The 8055-nt window shown below is 43.0% G+C and overlaps 1 long non-coding RNA gene across 3 annotated transcripts; it reads right to left on the bottom strand.

The window, feature by feature from the left end:
• Positions 1-204: 204 nt before the first annotated feature.
• LOC127326984 (uncharacterized) lies at positions 205-7673 on the bottom strand. Of its 3 annotated transcripts, XR_011755500.1 has the most exons (10): positions 6435-7673; positions 5836-6366; positions 5585-5746; positions 5376-5492; positions 5198-5260; positions 5065-5109; positions 3442-4484; positions 1775-2776; positions 1195-1684; positions 205-1118 (listed from the first exon to the last, which is right to left on the bottom strand). It is a non-coding gene; the product is annotated as an uncharacterized lncRNA (long non-coding RNA). The 3 variants fall into 3 exon arrangements; XR_011755499.1 differs by lacking the exons at positions 205-1118; positions 1195-1684; positions 1775-2776 and having other exon boundaries at positions 2783-4484; positions 5871-6366; XR_007868300.2 differs by lacking the exons at positions 205-1118; positions 1195-1684; positions 1775-2776 and having other exon boundaries at positions 2783-4484.
• Positions 7674-8055: the final 382 nt, after the last annotated feature.

Genomic DNA, 8055 nt, shown 5'->3' on the forward strand with positions numbered 1-8055 from the left:
GAATTTAGCTATTCCCTGCAAATTATGGTAATAATGAGATTGTGTCGCTTCAACTAAGCAAGTGCATTTTATTTCGAATTGGAGGATAAACACCGACCTCTTCTACCAGGAAAGTGCAAAATTAAAGCAGTACTAGTTGAATGCCCGTGCGTTGCTACGGCTTTTATGTTTTCTCACAACATATCAGTACAATACATGTAAAAATTCATGTGTATTAAGCATATTTCACAGTTCATGATTCAAATTGTCACTTCAAAATATTTTAGATCTGGGTAGGACAAAAATGTGTAAAATAGGAGGAACCATCATCATTTAATCCTGTACCTCTAAGAAAAATGAGACAAACAATCACTCAAAAATTATCTCAATAGAAGATGTGAGACAATCTCAAGCAGAGTTAGGCGACAAGCATCCACCTAGAAAAGAATTTCCACAAGCAGTATGTAAAGTTTCAGTAGTAGTGATAATCTTCTCTCTTTCGATCTTCCTCACCGCCCGCCTGCCCGTCTCCTCATATGGTGCCACAACAAAAAATAAATAAACAACAATAATAGTTCACTTCAATAACCAATTAGATCAAACCTGATACCAATTCATAAATTTGTTGATTTATTTACTATGGAATCCAAAAACAGTCATGAACACAGAATGATTACTACGCAAAGAAAGAGTGTAAATAGGGAATCAAATTGTATTGGCCAATGGCCAAGGGAAACGTACATTAGAGAAAGCAAGAAAATATATCTCTCCTATTTTGGCATCTACTAAAGCTTCAGAGTTTGCCTGGAAGTTGAGCAAGAAAGACATTTGCACAAGAACAACGCACAAAGTAGTGGACATTGTATAATAAAATAGAAGATGTACACTGCAAGAAAAAGTGAAGTGGGAAACTATATCTGTGTCAAGGAAACCCATAAAATGAAGCCGCTAAGCGTTATCCTTTGAAATAAGAGTGTAAATTTAATTGATCGGCCTAGGACTACACAAACACAATCTTGTCGGAATCCTCCCAAAATGCAGCTAGAAAGTCTAACTTTGACTTCAGAAAGACATCATCCGCACCTCAATCCTCTAGACTGCCATCTTGTTTTCCACTTAAGATGGTTGTCCATCCTCGCCTACAACAAAGAAACTTCTTAGAATGCAAGATCTTATAGAATGAAAGTACACGGAAGAAATAAGGCGGTAGGTTACCTTTGCTTGAGGTTCAAGTCAGGATCTTGAGCTAGGTAAGGAGGTTGTTCTTGGTGTTGACGCATGATCCTTCTGAGGTTGATCAGTGATTGTACATTCCAAAATAAAGGAAAGCAAAAGAGGGTTAAAATTACTCCATGAATAATACAATAATCAAGTCTATGCCCACAGGATTTATTCGATTCAGGATTCATCTCACATAGAAACAAAGTGACAAAAAGGCATCATTTGCATGGATACATGGGAGACAGAGCGCGACACAATCATCAAAAAAACTCTTAAATAAACAGATGGAGCACAAGTTTCATTCGCTTCCCCAGTTGCTTACTATACAGTGGTGCCGGCATTATCAGTAGCTTCTCATTATGCGCACATTATCGGCTTCTGCAACCATCAAAGCAACGCCAACTTCTACATGGGGTGCCATGCTTGGTACCAGCTGACATGCCCTTGCATCCAGCCATGAAGGCGACGATCGAGCCACTGCAAACTGAAGAATGGTATAGGATTTCAACTCAATCGTCGAAAATGTAATGCTATTTCTTAAAAAGGTGAAAAGGGCAATATATGAGTCGCTTACCAGAACGGTGCACTTTGGGCATCCAACCAGTGCCCTCAAAAAAACATGACATGGACATGCTTCTGGTGTTCACCTCTACCCTTCATCTGAGACTGTTCTCATCCAACAACCAATACGACTTTACTGGAAGTGCTAGTGAAAAAACTGGTCTAGATGGTTTCTCAAGTGAAAAAAAAGGCGCATGCTACTGACTCGAAGCAAGATCTACTTCAATTTTTCCTTATTCCAGAAGATAATTGTCAAATACCTGAAATCATAAAAGTACTCATGAGGTACTCTCAAAACATGCACGCAATTCATTATTTAACATGCCGTTAGCTAATATACATTTTCGGGAAAAGGATTGATCTGATTTCTCCATCTCACACACATATCATAAATTGTCTGCAAACACCAACATGCTGACTCACATGGTTCATGCAACAACTACTGATTATTTTTTAATGAATCCAAACAACATATGAAGTAACTAAATGTAAAATAAAAAATCGTAATAATGAACCTTTACAATGCATACAAAAGTACTTGATCAAGGTAGGTATAGCCAAAAAAATTACTAAAAATAAAGTTTTTTTATAACAACTGAGAGGTAAAATGCATAAGTTAGATAACCCACCAGAAATTATGTGGAAAACATCTAGTAGACAAAAACCTAGAAGAGAGTGGATTTGGTGATCATGGGGATACGTGAGCACCCGGTTATCACCGTTGGACTTGGTCCACCATCGTTGGATCCTGCTACACACTAACGACCACTCACTAACGGCCGCTACCTCGCCGGCCTCGAGCTCCACCTCGTCGGCCTCCACCTCGCACATCTGAGGTCGCGGTTGTGTCTCCCCGGCCAAGCGCGTCGTCGTGCACCTTCCCCGCATCTCTCCGCCCTTCCACTCGACGCGCTGGACCGCATCGATGCGTGTACAGTGGTAACATCGTTAGATACGTGTCTAGCAGAGAAGGGGTGCTCACGTATCCCCCTGATCACCAGGCTTCATCCGAAACCTAGAATCAACACGTTAGTCTCTCTATATCCTTTTTTGACTGGTACAGTAAGCAAATAAACCACCCAAACCCATTTTAGATAAACTTCATGAACATAGTAGGATAATTTAATATCTATTTTTTTATAACTACATGGAAAGTTAGGATATGAGGAGGAATAGAAAGTAACATGATTAAGTTTAGATGAAACTGCATTAATTATCGAAAAGTGACTTCATTTTGCCGTCACTAATTGAACAGTGCTCATAGTTCAAACAAACTATCAATTAGTTGAGACATTTCAGCTATCGGCAGTACAAATAAAATGAACTTGATGATTCATGTGGACAACGGCCTTTTACTCTAGAGAACATAGAGACTTCAAAGCATCGCACGCAGGCACAAATCTGCAATTACAATGGCTATCATATTAAAGAAAGACATAATGAAAAACTGAATATAGGTTATTATGGCTCATACAATTCTTGTGAAGGTAACCCATTACCCTTTTGTCAAAGCCACAATCAGAACTAATGCATGTTGCAGCATTCCACTAATCTACAACAGTATATTAGTGGAAACAATTGATGGAAAAAAGATAAAAAAATACAAGTACGCGATCTAGTGGTGGCACATGTGGACGCATCGCCCGATACGGCGATTCTGCTGCTCGTTGAAGACAATACCTAGAAGGCACACGACGCGACGAACCTTGCCGAATCTAGTTGCCGGGAAGCCTATCGTTGATCTGCAGTGAAAAAATGGATCATGCGTGGCGACGATTTCCTCTCGACCGCTCCCATCCCACTGGACACGGATCCTGCACTGCGACGAACTTCTCCTGGGCGCACCCATCCTGCCGGACGAGGCCATCACCGAGCGCCTCCGTCGCTCTGCCTTGATCGTCCATGTCGGTCCCCGGGGCTAGGCTTCGAGCTCCACCGTGCACCCTGGACTTGGCACGCTTGCCCCTTCCCCTCTGCTGCTCGTCGTGGCTGGCGCGGCCACCGGAGAGACCACGAGACCGCAAGCATGGCGGCCAGCCACGAGGAGGAGGGGAAACAGAGGAGATGTGTCTCAAGTCCGAAGAGTTAGCCAGCGGTGCTCTTTTGTTTCTCCTTTGCCGGCCCCCACGGCCATCCGTGAGAGAAATTAGGAGAGGAGTTAGTGCATGATCAACTCAATCTACTACTAATTGATTTGGTCGATTATTTGATCGTGACCATTTCTTGATTGTGTATATCCCACAATTAATATTCTCTGTTTTACTTCCTTATGTGGCAGAACGATTTTATTACTCCTGACGTTGATTTTAGAAAGTGATCCGCGTAAAGAGGGTAGATTGCATAGACGGCTAGATATCAAGCGGAAAATGTTTAGTACGATTAGACGGCTCAGATCTCTCCAATCTTTAACATCAAACATTTTTGATGACGTACCAACTGCAATATAATAGTAAAGACAACACAAAGATACTTTCGTCAATTAAATTGGCTCTGGGAAAAAAGTTACTCAAGATATCTGGTCTACACAAAATTCAGAAACACCCTTTGAAACTGATAATGCATCATGCTTAAACAATAGGTGTCATTGTGAAATTTACCAGCTGACGTAAAAAACAGGAGTTCATGTTGGGCCTTTGGAACTACCTGATGCCCCGATGAAAGTCCTCTACACCGGTGGAGTATGGTCTCTCTGGAATTTTATAATTCCATCCACCATTGGATTGCTAAAAATCTAACGATAAAGTTTGTAAGCCGAAGTGAATTAATTATTTTATAAGTTCAGAAACAGAGGCTGCTAAATAAGTTTACTTGTTTTAAGGCAATGGCAACACAAAATTTTATTCGCATCTGAAGCACCGAGTATTACAAATTATGGGGTTTTTTAAGATTACATCATAGGGGTTGGAGTTCGAGGTATTGTCACAGTAACAAACCACGGCACATTTACTTCTCAATGTAGCAGCTTCTTTTATTTGGTTTATGCCTCATGGCACGTAGAAGACTCATGTATTAAGTTTGGACATGAATTATCCAGTCCTTGTGATTAAATAAGCATAATCTCGTTAAATTTGTGCTTGCTGGCTCAAGTTGGCAGACATCTAACAGCTATTTATCCACCATACAAAAACACCCTTGTTGCAAATACTTCGCAAGTAGCATTCCAAATTATCATAGGTCCAGCGAGAACAACGTAGAAGCTCTTATGAAACACAACTTGTATATTCAGATTTGCAGTGATGTTGGAAAAGTTAAAAAAAGATGAACATCAAACTCCCTTCTAAAAGAAGCATCCGTGGAAAATACCTGAGGAATAAAAGAATGTAGCAGCAGCCTGCGATAGCAACACCCCTGAAACAAATGAAATTGGAGCTCACTTTTTAACCTGATTTTTCTTAAATAAGGATGTTCCGAATTGCATGTGAACTTGAAGGCTCACCAGATACACGTATTTCGGGATTTTCCCATAGACCTGCCACTCCCTCTTCGCTTCTCTTCCACTCTACAATACCATATCACATGGTAAAGAATAGACGTAATCTTTAAAGGCAGTAAATAGGCAGGATGAAAGGAAATGAAAGTAGAGTTAAGTTTATTATCCCAATCAAGTTGTTTACCCATCTGCTCAACACTTTCCTATCCAATCCTGGACCATGGATGCTGCTATATCATTTTGATGGTTCAAGTTTGGAAAATGTGTGTTGGTCGAAAACATTAAAAACCACTTGATCAACCTATGAAAAGCAGATTTTTAATCAAAACTTGTACACATTCTCATAAACCAAAAAAAATGTATTAGATATAGCTGTACTTGAGTCCAACAAACCTAAAAATTAGAAAATTATGAAATATCTTCAAGCCCATCCAGGTTGTGACGCCATAATCAGCCCAAGACATGCTTGTGACAGCGGCATAATCCTTGTCAGCGAGGCGACTAAACATGATATAATCGCACCACAGAAAATTCCAGAAAGAAAGTAATTGCGCCCTGTAAATTATGGACCATATATTAACGATAAGATTTTGTTTGTTCAAGAAATACCGAGGAAGAACGTGTTAAGACATTTATAAGATAACCTTAACGTCTGAATTTTCTGTAGTGGAAAACGTACAGTGTCCACAATATTTGAGTCACTCTAGTCATGCGATTTTTCAACTGTGTGAATGGAATCACCACCAAGAGCTTTTGTGTACTTGGAGTCATCAGCAAGAGCAAACCATCAAACCCAGCCGTGTAGGTAAAACAAACAAAAGAATCTGACATGCAGAAATTAATTCATCTATAGAACTATTGGTAGTCACCACCAAGAGATTTTGTGCTCAGTTAACTTATAGATTGAACAATTAGAATTCACCAAAAATCAGGCAAGTAACCAATTAATATATGCAAGTATAAAAAAATGCAGGCAAGAAGAAACCTGAATCTTTATTCAATTCAAGGACCTCTTCATCTCTGCTCAATGGAAATATCAAAAGAGTCACTGTCATCAGGTCCAAGAATGTGGCAGAGTCATTAGGTAGAAAAATGTGTGCCTTAATTGAACTACCCAGCTCTGCATCCTCTTCTTCCAGGGATTTTCTTCTTAATTGTTGATTGCACCTCCTACACTGCACTAAATCCAAAATAGTGAGACGAATCAAATATACGGAATCTTCAGAGAAAAACGGAGACTTACCGACGAATCGTGCGGCAGCAGCGCCATCCGCAGCATCCTCATGGGGAGTGAGGACATGAGGAGGGCAGTGGGGCGGAGCACACAACAGCGGAAGACAGATCGATGGCAACGACGCCGTGGATGGTCATCTCGGGTGTGTGCTCCCTTTGCGCTGCATTGACGGAGATGGAGAGGTCGCTGTTTCCGTGTCACCATCCTTCTCGGCAAGAGGATGGAGAGGTGAAGCACAACAGGAGCCTGCAGTCCTCGATTGAGGAGCGATGAAGATGCAGAGACGGAATGCTCCCGCAGTGGTTGTTGACCATTCCCCACGACAAGGGAGGGAGCTAGAGGCGGCATTGGGAGCGGCGCGACTGACCTGCGGTTTCCTTGGGGACGCAGATGACGGAGATCCACCTGAGGAGGAGGGAGTTGGTGGTGGTAGGAGCGTGACGGGCAGAGCTCCTACCGGCGCCGGCACGGCGCACGGTGGCGAGAGCAGCTGGCTGCGCTGCTCCCGTCGGTCGCCGCCCACTTCTCTGGAACGGCATGTCGCCGGGGCGAGAGGAAATTGCAAAGACCAGCAACTCTTGGGGAGGATGTTGCACAGACAAGTGAGACAAAATTTTCGTTGCATAAACCAGTAACTCTATGAGTAGTATGTTGCAAAAAGCTTAAATGATCACTTAACAGTGTATTAGACAGTTGTAGAGTCCATTTTATGGCTGACCTTATAGCCACCATGTTATTTGTAATGCCGTAAAAACTGGCTAGGGAAAACACAAGTCTACGTATTCATGCCTCCCGAACGCTCAAGCTTAATCAAAATTCACAGAGCAGTTTTTGCCCTTGGGCATTTACTCAAACACCTTCTGTGCACACCTCCAACATCAAAATAGGTGAGTAAATAAGGAGATGTTGATGGAAGGGGATGTGAAGGAAAGGTAAGAAAGGTGCTGCACCTAGGGATTGGGCGAGGACGGCGAGGAAATCCTCCCCGGCACGCTGCTTGGACACCCTGGACGGCGAATCCATGGCGGCCCCTGCCATGTTCGTCATCTTCCCCGTGTGGTCCTCCAGGTCGAGCTTCACCTCCACAACCATGGCGTCGAGCTCCATCTCCTCAGCCATGGAGCCCTCCCTTCATTGCTCGCTGCTCCATCCATGAAGGGAACCAGCAAATGGGGTGGTGGAGAAGGGACGAGATCTGAGGGGATTCGGGAGAGGGGGGCGTGGGGATTAGGTGAGAGGAGCAGCGACGGCACGAAGAGATATTTTGATCGGCAGCGCGGGTAAGCCCAACCCGAAAACGAGCCACACACACTGACGCGCGGACCCAGGAGACGGTGGAGCCCAGACGCACCCAGACGCGGGTAGATCACGACCAATACATGTCTTTCACCAGCGCGCGTGCGAGGCAGCCAACCAGGAGCGCAACTTCTGCCCACAAACGGACGGCCAAGATTCAAGCCTGTAAAGATCGGACGGCCCACATGCTGAAATCGTTGTGAGAGCCCCCATGGGGGGCATCTATTATACCTTTAGATAGCCCACAAAAGCAGTCAAACTTGGCACAACAAATTAATGTTTAGTAAGCTTCACACGACATAAGTTCGTTTGAACATAACGTCAATCTGAAACT

Source organism: Lolium perenne, chromosome 3 (assembly GCF_019359855.2).
Source record: "Lolium perenne isolate Kyuss_39 chromosome 3, Kyuss_2.0, whole genome shotgun sequence".
Taxonomy (NCBI): Eukaryota; Viridiplantae; Streptophyta; class Magnoliopsida; order Poales; family Poaceae; genus Lolium; species Lolium perenne.